At 38.9% G+C, this 19,256-nt stretch overlaps 1 protein-coding gene across 2 annotated transcripts in view; it reads right to left on the reverse strand.

Annotated features, from left to right (window-relative positions):
* The window catches only part of LOC127621522 (netrin-G2-like), a 104,677-nt gene that overhangs the window by 71,722 nt on the left and 13,699 nt on the right, over positions 1 to 19,256 (reverse strand). The window lies entirely within an intron of this gene.

The raw sequence follows: 19,256 nt of genomic DNA on the forward strand, positions 1-19,256 counted from the left end.
ATTATTTCTACCCTGCTGTCTGTAATCGGAACAGTCAAGTCATTTTTGCTGCTTTACTTAAAAAGATAATCCATAAATTCCCCTCTCATCCTCAGAAGGTTGATGTATATACTCAAGATGCATTGTAAAAGCTGTATTTCAACTCTGGATTTTATGATTCATACATCTTCATAAAGGATGAATCCTTAAGTCAGTCATCAGAAATTGGTCTTAAACTGATGTTTTAGAGTCATGGTGTTTATGATATTATGTGTGGGCAGAGTACAGCATTTAATGAAGAATATGCTTCAGTGCAGAAAGGGTCTGAACCAGTCGACTTAACAGGAAAGTCCTGCAGTGTTGGCGTGCACTAGATACAGTCCCCATACAGAATGGCCGGATGAAATTTTGATGAGCACTGGCGTTCTGATGAAAAATTCTGTTTGCCTTCATGGGACACCCCCTTTTATTCTGGGCCCCTGGTGTGTGGATCTGGGCAGTGAAGATATTTACGCCTGCAGTGCTTGCTTTCAGGGAGGCCGAGCAACCTTAATAGAATTTTAAAGATCCCCTTGCGAATAAAAAAACAGGGGAAGGCCATTCTGTTGTTCCCTCTTTTCCTTTTCAGCCTGAATGATAACCTTTAGAAAACAATGCTGCAAATGTAGTCTCTTAAAATGAATAATTTGTGCTTTTCTCTGTGTTATTTTCTCCATTAAATCTGCTCATACAAGTGTATATTGTGCGCACCATAATTAAGATTTCCTGATTTCCTTGTTTCAATCACCACTCACAACAGAGTATTACATTACTCTGCCTACATTTTCACTTAACTCCAGGTTGCTTGGGATTTGGTTTAAAACGTCTGCCAAAAGCATAAAATGTAAATGTAATGTACTTAAAAGTAATTACTCTCATTGAAAGTCAGTATCTTTAATCTGTAATCATGATTATACATACCCAGTCACTTAGCAGGCTAATTAAGCCTCCGAGAGGGATAAAGGCCGACTGCGGAAGGTGGTGCGACGAGAGAGAGATTGTTTACGGTCAGCTGACCGTCATGTGTGTGTTTGTGTCTTTTGTTTAAGTTTCTCATTAAAGTATTATTTATATTGCCAAGCCGGTTCTCGCCTCCTCCTTGCCCATCTAAATCCCTTTACACTTTGTAATAAGATACACCCAACACAAAATAACATGTTTTTTTAAGCAATTGTTTTTCACATTTGCTTTTTATTACACTACAGGGTTAAGTTTAGGTTTAGGGTAGGGAGGTAGGTTTTATCTATTTAAAACTTGATAGAGCATTAACCTTAAAACTTCATCTGTTTAGAAGAACATTTGACGCACCTTCAGCGCCATACAGTGGAAATTTCACCTCGGATCTGCAGTGATACAGAAACCATATAATATAATTTTGCAAAAATGTTCCCACAGTCAAAGAATTTTCATAAAATCAGGCAGTTTATACTTTAACTTAAGTATAGTTCTTGCATGTAAATGAAAATGATGAAAAAAGTGAAGTGACATTCCTTGCGTTGAGCAGTGCGTTATTCTTTCCATTTAGTTTTTTCCACTAACAAGGAGACACAATTTATCGTTTGAGGACAGTTTCATCTCTTGTCATAATGAGGTAAATACCTTAGCATTACCCAATTACCGGTTCATCACAAAGATAGACTGGCAGAGCATTTTCATGTGGCTACGAGATTTGTGCTGTGAGCCTAACAAGATATACTACATAATTAAATAAGGTGATTATGACATTGTTTTTGAAAGTGTAGAAAAGTATAATGTCATTTAGAATAAGCATGAATTATTTTGTATTATCATGTGTTTCAGTTGTTGTTGTTTTTCATTTAAATTACAGTCCTGGGAGGTTATAAAGGAATAGCTTTACATGAAATACAATGAAGAATCTTTACACAACTCTTTTTTTAGAGAACAAGTTCATAGTGACCACATCTGTCAAGCTCTATAAGGGAAAAAAGCACCATAAAAGTAGTCCATATGATTTGGCACTATTTTGCAAGTCAGTTGAAGCCATTAGAGAGCTTTGTGTAAAAAATCGATTCATTCACTGAAAATCTTCCCTCCACTGCAATTCACAAATCTCATTCTCTATTCTGCATTATTCAAACTGGCACACCCACTTTCGGTTATGACAATAATTACATAATTTCTAATTTTGGGTAAACTATTCCTTTAAGCATAAAAAGTTATTTTTCTTTATGTTTTTGCAAAAGTTCAGGCCCATCAACAGTTCAGCTTTATGCACTTTTTGGAGACAGACATTCATTTTTTTTCTAATTGAGTTAAGACACATTCTGAGTGTTGTAGGGTGAGGTGGGGGGCTTCCGAGGGGTTTCCGATTTTCATCCATCATAAAAAGTGATGGCTGGGCTCAGGGTAAAAGGCACGGGTTAATTTAATCATCCACACAGCCACGAGAGTGCATCATTAGTCATATAATACCCTCTTCTGAGCACAAAGATGGATGGAAACAGACTCCGTTGGATACATGGGTTAGTGAGAGATCAATCTATATGTAAACAGACAAGTATACAGCCGCAAACTAGGATGAAAAGTGTGGCGGCTGATTCCTCCGGTTGGGTTTGGCTTTGACTTGATTCGTCACATTCAATTGTCTGGATGCTGGCATTGAAGGTGCCTTTTGAATGTCAGAGTGAGAAGTTGTCAATAGGTTAGGTAAAAAAGCTTGAAGCTTTTTTCTATAGCTTTGATGCAAAATGAATTGACATATTGTACTTTCGTTTCACAAGTCTTGCCTTGGCTGTGAAATTGCACGCTGCATCTTTGTCACATTTTTATTTTGCTCCAACTTCTCATCAATTGGGATTGTGGAAATCTTAGTAACATTCATTGTAGGATTTAGAATTGAGTAAGGGTAATGTGGTGTAGTATATACAGTAGCCTCCCCAAAACTATTTGCACTCTTAAAGGTACTAGGTACCAAATTTCTGAAGCTCCAAAAAGCATATAAAGGCAGCATACAAGTAATCCATATGTCTCCAGTGGTTAAATCTATATCTTCAGAAGTGGTAAAATAGGTGTGGGTTAGAAATAAATTCGCCTCCCCGCCCAATAGGTGGCAATATGCATAACGAATACGAATCGCCAAAAACACAAGAAGAATGGGAAAGTGAAAGTAGAGATTGATAGTAAACAAATGACTTTAAATATTGATCTGTTTTTATGTGCTTTTGGAGCTTCAAATTTTTTGGTACCCATTCATTTGTATTGTATGGACAGAGCTGAATAGATTTTCTTAAAATCATAATTTGGGTTCAGCAGAAGAAAGAAAGTCTTACTCATCTGGGATGGCATGAGGGTGAGTAAATGATGATAGAATTTCTATTTTTGGGTGAACTGTTTCTTCAAGCCACACTAAAGAATATATGAATCATTGCTTAAGATAACAAAATATCAGGACACAGACATCACAAGTTTGTTAGCTTTCAAATAAAACAATATTTATACTGAGTAAATTGATGACAAATGTTATTTGGACACATTCTGGTTGCATTAATAGAATGGCACAACATGAGGATGAGTAAATGATGACAGTATTTTCATTTCTTGGTTGAACTATCCCTACAAATGCCCAAATACATTCTGCGCCACTGTACTTGCACAGTCTGTGTGTGTTGTCTGTGCTAATATTAATACTATTTCATGTTTTCATTGTTTCAAAAGATGTACATCTATCTGAATGTCTATGCTGCTGACAAAGACACAAACACCGTAGGGGCTTTAGAGACAACGGCATCAGAATTTCCACACTCCGAATAACCCCCACAGTATTTTTTTTTTCTTCACTCTCCATGTGTTTAATAATATATCATTGCATATGTTAAAGCACTGAGCATGCAGGGAGAGAGGAAGCAAACCCCTGGCGCCCCTGGCCGCTTCACTAATGTAACCTTAGCAGAAGAGTAACTGAGGCCAAGGACTCGTCTTTGATGGTCAGCATTGATGGTGTTTGGCTTTTTAGAAGCAAACTGAAGGAGTTCCAGTGGGAATACTGTAAGAGCTGCTCTGCCTAGACCTGAACATTTATAATAAATTCTCCTCTCTGCCTTTCACTGTACCGACCAATCGCTAGCATAATCTGCACCTAAAACTAGGGCAAGTATTACATCACATGAAGGCATCTGCAGACAAAGCAAAAATTGCACATCACACATGCACCCATGCAACGCATTGTGATAGAAATGGTGGTCAAATATACCAGTGATCTCTATACGGAACTGGAAGACAGAAATAGATTGCTTTTAAATGTGTTTCAAATCTGTTTTTTGAACCGTAACTGAATCTACCAATTGCAATAAAACAATTTTATAAGTGGTGTTTGCTAAAGCATCACTATTACATTGCTCATAAGGTAGGTTAGGGATTAGAACAAACCCCTATTATACTATATTTGTGCTATGGAAATGAATGTTAGCTTAAAGGGATAGTTCACCCAAAAAGGAAAATTATCTCATCATTTACTCACCCTCATGCCATCCCAGATGTATATGACTTTCACTCTTCTCCTGAACACAAAAGAAGATTTTTAGAAAAATATCTCAGCTCTGTAAACCCATACAATGCAAGTGAATGGTGGCCAGAACTTTGAAGGTCCAAAAAACATATAAATATCTATAAAGTGATCCTACTTACGTTTTTCTCCTGGCAGATGATAAAACATTTCCTTGACAGAGGGAACCGTGCCATATTTATATCTTCTATGGCCATTCATTAAATGTATTAAAAGTAAAGTATTGGAGTACATCTGGTTTAGAAGGTCCAGCATCCCAAACACATCATATGCTGGTGTTTTCACCAGGGAACACAGCATACAATGGTCTGTCAGGTCATTCACGCCACAGTGCACTGCAGACGGTAAGTAACTGTCAGACATCTGAATATTGATGGATCCCAGCAGAACAAAGTATTGTATCAAATAAAACTATCCTGATAACATGAGCAGTGACTTTCCATGCGATTGATGGGTTCTGTTCACCGTGAAAACTTGTAGGTCCAGAGGTTTATAAGGCCATGTTCTACACAACCAGATTAAAGATTTTCAAAAAAGGCACCGATTCATTGAGGTCTCTAGCACTAGAGTTTACACGGCATCAGAGAATGCTGCGATTCCATTGATTTAAATGGGGATGATGTGTCAGAATTATAAGGAGGTAAAATGCATGGATTCGGAAACGTGATGCTTCATTTTGCGAGCATAGTGTCGGCTAATGCGTTTTCACACAGGTGTTTTTCCCCAAAGAACCAAAGGGGTTAATGCTGAAGATCATGATGCATGTGTGCCTTAGTTTGGATGCAGTTCTGGATTCTGGTTTTAAACTGATCTATTTAGCAGGGTTAGAGGGTATTTCTACATTTTCTAATAGCATATTTTGACCTCACAGTGAAACAACTAAAAGGGCCTGACAGCAAATAACCAGTCTTATCTGATCTGTAGCAAATTGTCTTGTTCCGAATTGTCTAAGTTCTCTTTTGACAAGACCTGCCTTTCTTGCATCTCGTATTTAAGTCTCATTGCCTCTCAAAGAGCACAGAAAATTGTATGGCAATTTAATCCAAAAGAATCAAGTGACAGCTTCACTTCTCTCTATCTTCTACTTGATGTCCAGAGATTTCCCTTTATCTGGGGGAAAACATCCTGATAGACTGACATTTTCCTAATGGGACCAATAGAGGAGGTGAACGAGGGTCAGAGTGAATAAATGGTTCTGCCTTGATCTCGGACACAACTAATGGATCCGTCTTTCCATAATGGTGAGTCCAAAATTGACTGCTGCTTTAGTACCCTGCCACAGGACCCTCACTACTAAATATCAACTTATACAGGTGATCAGTGCCCATTACACTCCGAAGTGTTGGTGTTAAGGTTCCATTTACATGTCTATTTGGAATAGCACACTACTTACTATTTCTGCAGTATATGGCATGTACTGTATACTTTGCCTAGTATTCCAATTTTCTTTCTGCATGGAATACCTGCCTATTACACCCTAAAATGTTAGTGCTATGGTTCCATTTCTATGGCTGTGTTCGGAATAGCTGACTACAATACTACTCATACTATTTCTGCAATATAGTATGTATACTGTGCATAGTATGCCGATTTTCTCTATGCATGGAATACACACCGATTACACCCTAAAGTTATAGTGCTATGGTTCCATTTCTATGGCTTTGTTCAGAAAAGCACACTACCATACTTCTCATACTATTTCTGCGGTGTGTAGTATGTATACTGTGCATAGTATGCACATTTTCTGTATACACGGAATACACACCTATTACAGCCTGAGGTGTGCTATGGTTCCATTTCTATGGCTTTGTTTGTAATAGCATACTTCTATCAGGAAGACTCACAGACTTGAGTAAAATATAAGATGACATTTATTTGATGAATATAAAACAGAAATGTAATGTCTCTCTTTGGTGTAAGCTCCGTCTGGTGGTCTGAAGATGTTGTACTCGGAACCATCATATCCTGTCAGAGATGAGAGGCAGGGAGTGAGGAGCCTACCCCCGTGCAGGACGGGACTCAACTGGTGGCAGGCTTATAATGCGATGGCTGACGCATGATTGGCTAGGAGTAACCTAGCTAATGGTGCGATGATGTACAGTTGTGAGTCTTCCTGTTAGACCTAACAGGAAGATTTGCAAACTTGAGTCAAATTTAAGATGACATTTATTTGATGAATATAAAAAACAGAAATGTAATGTCTCTCTTTGGCGTAAGCCCCGTATGGTGGTCTGAAGAAGTTGTACTCGGAACCGTCATATCCTGCCGTAGATAGGAGGCAGGGGGCGAGGAGCCTCCCAGAAGAGAGGAAATACAATACTACCCCCAAAAGAGAAGATCCAGTCAGGTAAAAAGCAGATCTCATGTTTGAAATTCATTCTGGAGTAGAGAAAAAAGGAAATGTGGCTTTTATGATAGAGGGAGCATTCCCTTGATTTTTTTTCCTTGTTGAGTTTGATTTTTGTTCTTTCTTTGTTGAGTTTGATTTCTTCCTTGTCCTTGAGCTCGATTCTGGACCCTCCGTCGAGGAGCCCGTAGTTGTCCAGAATCTTTGCCAAATATGAACAACGTGATATGAGGCCTTACGTTAGGCCAGCGTTGTTGTGCAGTATCTTTGTTGAAAGATAAACAACATTTGATTACGAACCATCTGACGAGAGTGGTGTTGTTTGATGTTATCTTTGCCAAAAGGTGAACAACATGCATAAAGCCATACGATAATTGCGATGTTGTCATGCAATACCCTTTGTTGAAAGTTATCCCATTTTGAATATGAGCCCTCTGACGAGGGCGAGCTAGGCTTGTGCAGTACCCATGCAAAGAAAACCATGCTTGGGATTGTGGAAGCCCTGGTGAGGAGCGTGGATATGGTTATGTGGTGTCCTTACAGGACAATAGACGTGCTTGAATTTGATAATAGAATGGAAAAGGATGTGGATTTTGCATTGAGCGCCCCCAGACCGCAATCAGATAGGTATGAAAACAAATGGCTGATGGAGAGTTGAGAATGTGGGATGATATGAGTGCTGGTTCGAATATATTTCTGGTAGGATGAAGAAGACCAGCAGCCGAGCATCAGATTGGGGGTTCTGATAGTCCTTGTTGAGCAGCTGATGTGGCCGCATCAATTCTGAATGAATGCCCCGAGACTAGGGGAGGGGATCGCAATATTTTAAGGGTCAGATGCGGATTGTGAACTAGTTAGCAGATATAATGTATGCAGTGGTGGTGTTGAGGCAGGAGGAGCTGGATAATAGATATTGTTATGCTACAAATGCACCCATCGTGGTCTGTTTTGGAGTGTTTGAGAAAAAATTGTGAAATGAGCGTGGACTGGGCGAGTCCTTTCTGCATGAGTTTTCCAGAATTAAAAAAACATGATCTATGTTCAGTTACTACACACTCAAATAACAATATAATTTTGCATCTATGATGTTGACGCACCATCGGTTTCTCAAAACACAAAGCAATCTTCAGAAGACTTAGTGTATACAGTGGCACAATGTTCTCACATAAAAGGGGAGGAGTGAGGGGCTTAGTCCGGTAGATGATCGAAAGGTGTGGGCAGGGGACGAGAAGTATGCTGGTGGAGGGACATAGTCAATGGAACTCCTGAAACGAGATAGAGAGTAGCGATTGGATTGAAAAAACCCAGGAATGTGCTCAGCAGAGAGAATGGGGTTTAGTTGGTGCTCTGCCATGTCAAATGTTTCAGTAAGGGGCTAAGGGCCTGGAGGAGGTCCTGCCTTTGATGATCATGTTTTCGGAAAAAAAAAGACGATACGTTTGCATGCCCAGGGGGGACCCCTTGATATACTGGTGAAGACGATGGGGTTAATTTCGAAGATGTGGATGAAGGGGAGCTGGCGCGTGTTAAAATTTAGTATGGCCATTTCCCTGCGAATCATGTTCCTATACAGTAGCCTCAAGACCTTCAGAGGGCGCGCATCCCTGAAAAGTACATGCTGTCAGAGGTTTTGGGGTTTTGGTATGGAAAAGGGAAAATCAGTTCTGCTAATTAGCAACGGGGACCAAATTTGAGGTCCGATCGTCATCAGTCGTTACGGTGACAGAGTGTTATCGACGAAGTGGCTAGCATAAGGAGGTTGACTCAAAGGGACAGGAGATTGAATATAGAAATTGAAACTGCGTAGGAGGGAGGAAATGTGAACTAATAATCTGTCTAATTAATAGAGAGGCCAGGAAGCTTGCATCTGGGGGAAATGGACCACAATGCCGGAAATTGAGAAACGTTGAAAGGCTATGGCTTTTCCACAGGAGAAGGTATGCCAAATTTGTGAGAAAATTTGTTTAAATATCCAGGTGGAGCTGAGAGTGGCATGGGAATAGTGGAGCAGAGAATAGGACGGGATCTTAAAATATTGGAATGATCCGACAAATGCCTTCAGATGGAGATTTAAATGTGCAGACTACTACTACAGTCATTTGTGAGCCGGACAGTAAGGTACAATTTGCTACATGATGCCGAAATGGTGAGCAGGCTGAATGTGTATGACATTTGGAAGCATCTCTGATGTTTGCTTTGGAGAGGAGGGTGCCGTGCCCAGCCTTGAATGGGGTTGAAGTATGTAGAGATGCAAAAGATGTGATGATTGAAGCTTAAGCTCCGGATAAAGCCTGTAAAACCAGCAGCACGACGCATGGTCCATGGCATATGAAGCTTCAGTCTACTGAATAGTCGTATCTGTTTCGCAAGAACGCTAATCCGGCACGGTTTTATCCAAGAGTGAACAAATCTTACTTAATTGATGCTAAATGCAAGCTGCTCTTACCACAAATATATTTACAGTGAATGGTGCAAAAAGCAAAAACATTGGTAAATGTGATATTATGTGAACTGAGAGATGGAGAGATCTAAGTTGACGGAGATGCCGTTAACATGTCTATTATCATTCCAAGAGGCCCGCGATCCCACTGAAAATCCGGAAATTGCAGACGCGTGATACGGCGAGGTGCTGATGATCCTGGATAAAAGGTAAGGAGCAGTGACTAATACATGTCCAGAGCTGGATGTTAGCTCGTCGGGAGCGAATGTGACTCGATGTCAGACGTACTGAGCTATAGAATGATGTTGTTGTGTTGGCACACTGAAACAGCAATGTGATAGATTGTGAGCAGGCTTATAAAGCGATGGCTGATGCATGATTGGCTATAGGAGTAACCTAGCTAATAGTGCAATGATGTACAGCTGCGCATACATTTCCATACCACTCATACTATTTCTGCAGTATGCAGTATGTACATTTTCTGTATCCATGAACTACCTGCCCATTACACTCTGAAGTGATGGCGCTATGGTTCCATTCCTGTGGCTATGTCTATGTTTAGAATAGCATACTACCACACTACTTTTACTTCGTCTGCCTTTTATAGCATGTACTGTATACTTTACATAGTATGCTAATTTAATTTATGCACAGAATATCTACCCATTACTTCCTGAAGTCCTGCCATACAATGGCTCCAAAATGGACAAACAAAGCATATCATATCCATAAAAAGTATCATAAGCAGTCCATTTAACTCATGTCTTCTGAATCTGAAACCTACTATACGTTTGTGTGAGGAACAGGCTGAATTTTAGATCATTATTCACTGATAATCTTGTTCTCTGCCAAAGCTCAAGTCAAGTCCACATTCACATCCAGAATTTAAAAACCATGCTCTGTGTTCAGTTACTTCACACTCAAAAAACTATATAATTTTGCATCTATGATGTTGACGCACCATCTGTTTCTCACACAAAGCAATCGTAAGTCTTCATAAGACTTACAGTGTATACAGTGGCACAATGTTCCCACATAAAAGTATTATCATTATCTAATTTTATGGTGCTTTTATTGCAAGGCTTGACAATAAGGACTGCCCGATGGCACGGGGTCAGTGTGAGAGGTTCGGGCCAGTTGCTAGAACTGTCACTTGCCTGATCAGGCCAGTGCTGCATTTATAACGTTAGTGTTAGCAGACAACAGACGAGAGAGCATGATTCTATTTAGCTTGCAATGTCTAGCGAGTGCATAATATACTGGAAGCGGTGAGGAACAGTCTCGTGAGCGCACGAACGTTCAGACACCGAGCGCGCTCTCCTAGAACATTCCTAACTTATTTCCAAGTGTCTTAGTAGCAGCCATTTGCGTAATTATGCCTTTTTAGGAGGGCTTCAGCCCCCTTAAAATTATGTAACTTTGCAATCAGCATGTAACTGTTCTAAACAGCTGCAACTGCAACGCTGCACTGCACAACACTGTTTGAACCGTGAGGCACTTTGGTGGCTTTTCCCACATGTAAAGACTGACTGTAGTGTGAGCCAATAGCATTGGAGTGTGGGCTATGACGGAGCATATGATTGGTTTGAGCCACTGAACTAATACGCCCCATTTCTTCATTCAATTTAAGAATGAGCAAGGATCAGCATCTTATTACGACCGATTGACAGAGGAGGCATGTCGCTCGTTTAGTTCAGTAATCCCGTTTAACAAGGAGAGAAAGGAGCTGGATTTATTAAGAGTCAAAGTGGCATCAGGATGTAATTAAAACCTGTAATTACTTTCAGGCGGTGTTGTCTTTTTTGGATATTGCTTGATGGTCATGCACAGCAGTTCACAAAATGATATACTTTGTTGTCATTTGCAGGGAAAACACTTATGATATTTAAACAATGATAAAGTCTCTTAGTAGACAAGCTGGTTTGAATAAAGTATAATTAGACTTGTTTCGGCCTCAATCAGTGGTTTAATGACTCAAAACATATGAAAGATGTTGATTTGATGCCACCTAAGTGTGATTTACAGAAATGGTTATCTGAAAGAATCGGTAAACATCAATAAACAAATTTGAATGAATCATATATATATATATATTACACACACTGGCAGCCAAAAGTTTGGAATATTGTCCAGATTTTGCTGTTTTGTAAGGAAATTGGTAATTTAATTCAACAAAGCGACATTCAACTGATCACAAATTATAGTCCGGACATTACCGATGTAAAAAACAGCACCATCACTATTTGAAAAAAAAAGTTTGAGAAATAAAAGCCTCACATGTCCTGCGCTGACAGCTTCATTGAATTCTACCTGCTCAGTAGTTTAATGTACAACTGTGTCTCTGTGTGTGTGTGTGTGTGTGTGTGTGTGTGTGTGTGAGCGTGTATTTATCACTTTGTGGGGACCAAATGTCCCCATAAGGATAGTAAAACCCGAAATATCGTCGGTCCCCATGAGGAAAACAGCTTATAAATCACACTAAATTATGTTTTTTGAAAATGTAAAAATGCAGAAAGTTTTCTGTGAGGGTTAGGTTTAGGGGTTGGGTTAGGTTTAGGGGATAGAATATAAAGTTTGTACAGTATAAAAACCATTATGTCTATGGAAAGTCCCCATAAAACATGGAAACCAAACGTGTGTGTGTGTGTGTGTGTGTGTGTGTGTGTGTGTGTGTGTGTGTGTGTGTGTGTGTGTGTGTACAATATTTAGCTTTGGACAATAATTTTAAATCATGATGTACCAGCTATTTTTTGTTTTTGTTTTGGGGCCAGTGAAAATTTTGGCAGGGCAAGTCTGAAGCACTGGTCCGACCGGGCCAGTAGAAAAAATCCTTAGCGTTGAGCCCTGAATTGTGTTTTTTTCCTTATTGGAGCTTGACAGCCCCTTGTCACTATGAACTATAATTTTAAGGCAGTATGATTTTCTTTATTTTTGTGTTCAAAAGAAAACAATAGCAGCATACAACATGGAACAACATGAGCGTGAGTAAATAATGGCAGAATTTTGGGGGGAAATATTCTTTTAATTGCTGAGAATTATTCTCCTGAAACTCAGCAGCTATCCCTCACTATTACATGCTGGTTTATCCCGGTATTGGATTTCCAGGAGGGTTTCATGAGAGGATACATACAGGAGAAAAGATTCAACACAGAAGAGGGGATGGCTGGGTATGAGAACAGGTGATGCATCTGATCAACTCAAGTCTTTGCATAAATTAACATGATCCCTGGGAATTAACTTTATTTATTTATTTCTTCCCCTACCAAATTAATTAAGGTTCAAGCAATGTCTTTGCGATATTTGTCTGATGGAACATGACACCCCCTCCCCCTGCTTTTCTACAGTTTCCAAATTCGGTAAATGGATCTCACAAGATGTGCTTCAATTGAGAATGATACTGTCTCATTATGTTCAGCAGCAAGTGGCATGTTGTACAGCACGATGCTTCCTAAACATTTATTTTAGCAGGAAAGGGGCTGATCAAGAAGATTTTTCACAAATGTCATCAAAGCAGAGAAAAAAAATTGGAATATGGTTTCATTGTTCAGGCTATTTTGGAGGCATTCTGCAGAAGGATCAGTTATTAATGTATTGCTGGCACTTTGGATAAAATCACTGCAAAAAATAAATCATAATCAGTATTTTTGTCTTGTTTTTCTTTTTCCAGTAAAATATTTAAAACATAATTTAAAGAAGATAAATTTACTTTAGAAACAAACTTGTGTGAGATATGAAAAAAATAATAATCTAGTTTTAGGCATAAACCTCTTTAAATTATGTTAGATTTATGCTTAAAATGATAGTTTACCCAAAACTGAAAATTCTCTCATAATTTACTCACTTTCATGCCATCCCAGATGTGTAGGACTTTTTTCACAAACAAATATTTTTAGACGAATATCTCAGCTCTGTTGGTCCACACAATGCAAGTGAATGGTGGCCAGAACTTTGAAGCTCTAAAAATCGCATAAAGGCAGCATAAACGTAATCAATACGACTCCAGTGGATAAATATATGTCTTCAGAAGTGAGGCAATCACATTGGGTAAGAAACAAATCAATATTTAAAACAGTTTTTACTTAAATATTGATCTGTTTCTCACCCACACCTATTATATCACGTCTGAAGACATATATTTAACCACTGGAGTCAAATTGATTAGTTTATGCTGCTTTTATATGATTTTGGAGCTTGAAAGGTCTGGTCACCATTCACTTGCATTGTGTGGACCAACAGAGCTGAGATATTCTTCTAAAAATCTTTGTTCAGCAGAACAATGAAAATCATACACATCTAGGATGGCATGAAGGTGAGTAAATAATGAGAGTATTTTTATTTTTGGGTGAGCTATCCGTTTAAAGCACGGGTGGGCAACTATTTTGGTAAAGGGGCCACATTGGGCTTTAAGTAGTGCATGGGGGGGGCCACATTGTATTCCTTTTGAGATGCAATGTTCTGCATTGATTTAGTTTTGTAACTTTTAAGCCCAGAAATAGTTGTGTACTAAATTTTCTGAAGTGTATCTGTGACTAGTGAGACTATTCTGTATTATATTGTTATATTATATTGCTCTACAAAGATAGATACTTTTCTATCAGGCATTAAAAAACTGAATAAAGGCTGAGCTTATAATGTATTTTACCATCTCTTCTTCCCTGTTAATTTATTTTTCAATTTAACAATCTCTACATCGGGGGTCTGTTTTAATAAAAAAAAAAAATGTTTGGGCAAAGGGGGCGAGTTTACTTATTTTTTACTATGTGGTTATGATGCGGGTCTCCTCGATGGTTTGACTTTCAGCACACAACTGAATAGCACAGGCTGCATGACAATGATAAATAATTACTGCAAGATTTAAATTAACATACAGGCATGAAGGGACTTCAACATTTCTAAATATTCTAAATGTAAAAAATACATATACATATTCGTCTCTGGCTTGCTTTTGCTCGCATGTCAGTGATGCCAACATCTACTTTTATATTTAATTTAATCACTGAGAAGGTTTACCTGCAAAATTAGTAGCACCAAACATCACAAGCAGCCTCAAGAATGGACACAGAGTAGCCGTATGACACTTTTCCTTGAGCAGAATATTGCACTACAAATTTGTTCAAAGGTGAAAGCAAGATAGAAAAAGTTCACTCGTGTGCACGGTTGCCAAATTGCACAAAATAAGTATAACATTAGGCAGAATATTTCCAATTCGCGCAAGTATAAATCTCAAACTGGGGGTGTTGCGTCTCTTATCTGGCAACCCTGAGCATGTTAAATGCTTGTGGAGACGTGTTAGGTCCCAATGCAAGTTAACTGAAATATCCAATGAAAAATAAAAACGCTTTTACGATAAATGAGCCGCGGGCCACATTAAACCATGTGGAGGGCCTGATCCAGCCCACGGGCCGTATGTTGCCCATGTCTGCTTTAAAGTAAGAAAAAAATAACTATTTGCCAATGTTATAAGAAAAATACACTACATTCTGGATATTTTCTCTGAAAACAAGTCTTAATATATTAGGCAATTTTGCTTAAAAAGTACATTTATCTTGTTTTAAAGGGCTAGTTCCCTAAAAATTACACTAATAAATAAATAATTCAGCTCATGTTGTTCCAAACCTTTATAACCCTTACTTTCTTCTGTAGAACACAAAAGGAGGTGTTAGGAAGAATGACAGCATTAGTCACCATTCATTTTCATGATACTTTTTTTCATACAATGAAAGTGAATGGTAACTGAGTCTGCCTCTTTCTGTCTTCCATAAAAGAAAGAAGTCATATGGGTTTGAAACAACATAAATTATAACATAATAAAAGGTTTTAGGTAAACTGTCCCTTTAAGGATAATAATTTTTATTGAAAAAATAAGACAAAACCACTGATTAAGAAAATAATTTTTGTGATGAACGCAAACATTAACAGAGCACACGTAACAAATTCTTGACAAACATATTTACACAGAAGTAAATAAGGAAATCAACAGCGTACCTTAATTGCTTTTAACAAATAACACTTAATCTTCTTCAATTAAATATCCTTGGCCCTTGTTATTATATGCTATTTAGTGTAATCATCACTGATTATTAGTGCATGCTTGATGAGGAGGGAAATGGGTCGTGATGGAGGAAACATCACTGGACCGCTGTCGCAGTCTGATCTGATTACCGCGCCCAGCGCCCACCAACCCCATGGACTCTATTTAGAGCAGTATTCACAGGGCAGGCCATTAGGGAGGCCATGCCATTTTTAATATTCAAATGGTGCTGAAACGCTTCCCACTGTTGTGGAATGAATAAAATATCCCAGAACAATTTTCCTTTGGGTATTAGCTTAACATTTCCACTCTCCCCAGTCCACTCATTATGAAACAGTGGAACATCAGTCAGCACTCAGATAGGCCTCTCTCTGCATGTCCATTTGTCTACTTAACCCATCCCATTCCCTGTCGCCGTTAAAACAATTTCCTCTCCGACATACCAGAATAAGTATTGATTGAGGGTTTGCATTACCGGAGGTTTGTGCCGTGCATTGATCCCCCATCACTGGTGGACATTTTTATCATAGCTCTATGTGTTTGCCAACAGATAACTTCAAAGTAAAGAAAAACTTTTGAAATAATACAAAGTGTCAATGCAAATTTGAAGCTGGGACAATGCAAATGTATTCTGGCAGGAACAAGAAGGAAATTTACAATATATTATGAGACATAGCATGAACAAATATTCATATATATTTATGCCAATAATATGCTGTTGACAATAGTGAAATGGTGACATAATTTACTCATCCTCATTCAAGTTGTTCCAAACCTGTATGAATTTCTTCTGCAGAACACAAAGGGAGATGTTTTAATGAATATCATGGTCAGTCTATTCAGTACAATGACAATGGATAGTGCCTCACTTTAAAGCTTAAAAAGGACCCAAAAAGTATAATAAAAGTAGTTAAAGGGTTAGTTCACCCAAACATTTTAATTATCCCATAATTGACTCACCCTCAAGCCAACCTAGGTGTATATGACTTTCTTCTTTCAGTCAAAAACAATCAGAGATATATTTAAAAATATCCTGGCTCTTCCAAGCTTTATAATGGGAATGAATGGTACCTTAGATTTTGAAGCCCAAAAAAGCACATCCATCAAAAAAGTAATCCATATGGCTCCAGGAGGTTAATAAAGGCCTTCTGATGCGTTCACAAGAGAGTCGAGTTCCGGCTTATGATGTAGGCTTGGCGTAAGCTCCGGTGAGAAGTTATAAACGTGGAAGCGAGCGTTGTTTACAGCAAAGGAAAATGGCGAAAAGAAGCGAGTTGTTTTAGCTATACTGTAGATTTGTATTAGTCTTAAAATGGTGCATTCGTGCATCTATTCAGTCATTCCAATCGTCCATTCATGGCAGCAAACACTCTCAGCCTCTGTTGGCATTACCTTGCATTTCCTGCACGAGCACCACCACGTCTCCCGTACTCTCCGTCTACCAGATTATTTTGTTTGTGCTGCTGCTGCAGCCTCCTCCATCTCTCGGAGTTCCTGGTTGTTGTACTGTGGTTCAAAAAAATAGGTCTGGGCAAAAAACTCAATCTCCTCTTCTCTTATATTGTTATTGCTCGTAATTTTTCTTCAAAAATCCTCGTTGTTGTCTTCTAATTCATGACTGTCGTTTTGTTTTACTCTATCCTCTGCCCTTCCGCGTTTGTCACTTCTCACCTGATCTTAGGCTACACCTGCGTCATGTGCCGGAACTTGACTCTCTTGTGAACGTGCAGATGGCCGTTACCGGAAGCCAGTGATTATAGTTAATAAAGTTATAAATATGGATATGTTTCTTACAAAAACGCATCGATTCACTTCAGAAGGCCTTTATTAACCCCCTGGAGCCTTATGGATTACTTTTTTGGGCTTCAAAATCTAAGGTACCATTCAATCCCATTATAAAGCTTGGAAGAGCCAGGATATTTTTTTATATAACTCCAATTGTGTTTGGCTGAAACATATACACCTAGGATGGCTTGAGGTTGAGTAAATTATGGGATAATTTTAATTTTTGGGTGAACTAATCCTTTAATGTGCTTCATTGCATCATATTCCAAATAGGGTTTGATGAGAAACATTCCAAAATGCAAGTCATTTTTCAGTGAAAATCTTGATATTTACTTAGAAAAGCTTGTTCACATGAGAACTTGCATTGTTTGCATTAAAATCAACACATGTTCTCCTGTGTACATGCATTCAGAAGACTTGGAATGTGACGCACATACAGTCAGGTCCATAAATATTGGGACATCGACACAATTCTAATCTTTTTGGCTCTATACACCACCACAATGGATTTTAAATGAAACGAACAAGATGTGCTTTAACTGCAGACTTTCAGCTTTAATTTGAGGGTATTTACATCCAAATCAGGTGTACGTTGTAGGAATTACAACAGTTTGTATATGTGCCTCCAACTTTTTAAGGGACCAAAAGTAATGGGACAATTGGCTGCTCAGCTGTTCCATGGCCAGGTGTGTGTTATTCCCTCATTATCCCATTTACAAGGAGCAGATAAAAGGTCCAGAGTTCATTTCAAGTGTGCTATTGGCATTTGGAATCTGTTGCTGTCAACTCTTAATATGAGATCCAAAGGGCTGTCACTATCAGTGAAGCAAGCCATCATTAGGCTGAAAAATCAAAACAAACTCCATCAGAGAGATAGCAAAAACATTAGGTGTGGCCAAATCAACTGTTTGGAACATTCTTAAAAAGAAAGAACGCACCGGTGAGCTCAGCAACACCAAAAGACCTGGAAGACCACGGAAAACAACTGTGGTGGATGACTGAAGAATTCTTTCCCTGGTGAAAAAAACACCCTTCACAACAGTTGGCCAGATCAAGAACACTCTCCAGGAGGTAGGTGTATGTGTGTCAAAGTCAACAATCAAGAGAAGACTTCACCAGAGTGAATACAGAGGGTTCACCACAAGATGTAAACCATTGGAAAGCCTCAAAAACAGGAAGGCCAGATTAGAGTTTGCCAAACAACATCTAAAAAAGCCTTCACAGTTCTGGAACAACATCCTATGGACAGATGAGACAAAGATCAACTTGTACCAGAGTGATGGGAAGAGAAGAGTATGGAGAAGGAAAGGAACTGCTCATGATCCAAAGCATACCACCTCATCAGTGAAGCATGGTGGTGGTAGTGTCATGGCGTGGGCATGTATGGCTGCCAATGGAACTGGTTCTCTTGTATTTATTGATGATGTGACTGCTGACAAAAGCAGCAGGATGAATTCTGAAGTGTTTCGGGCAATATTATCTGCTCATATTCAGCCAAATGCTTCAGAACTCATTGGACGGCGCTTCACAGTACAGATGGACAATGACCCGAAGCATACTGCGAAAGCAACCAAAGAGTTTTTTAAGGGAAAGAAGTGTAATGTTATGCAATGGCCAAGTCAGTCACCTGACCTGAATCCGATTGAGCATGCATTTCACTTGCTGAAGACAAAACTGAAGGGAAAATGCCCCAAGAACAAGCAGGAACTGAAGACAGTTGCAGTAGAGGCCTGGCAGAGCATCACCAGGGATGAAACCCAGCGTCTGGTGATGTCTATGCGTTCCAGACTTCAGGCTGTAATTGACTGCAAAGGATTTGCAACCAAGTATTAAAAAGTGAAAGTTTGATTTATGATTGTTAATCTGTCCCATTACTTTTGGTCCCTTAAAAAGTGGGAGGCACATATACAAACTGTTGTAATTCCTACACCGTTCACCTGATTTGGATGTAAATACCCCCAAATTAAAGCTGAAAGTCTGCAGTTAAAGCACATCTTGTTCGTTTCATTTAAAATCTATTGTGGTGGTGTATAGAGCCAAAAAGATTAGAATTGTGTCGTTGTCCCAATATTTATGGACCTGACTGTATCAAATGGACACCTTTGTGTTACTT

This window comes from Xyrauchen texanus, chromosome 27, assembly GCF_025860055.1.
Source record: "Xyrauchen texanus isolate HMW12.3.18 chromosome 27, RBS_HiC_50CHRs, whole genome shotgun sequence".
NCBI lineage: Eukaryota > Metazoa > Chordata > Actinopteri > Cypriniformes > Catostomidae > Xyrauchen > Xyrauchen texanus.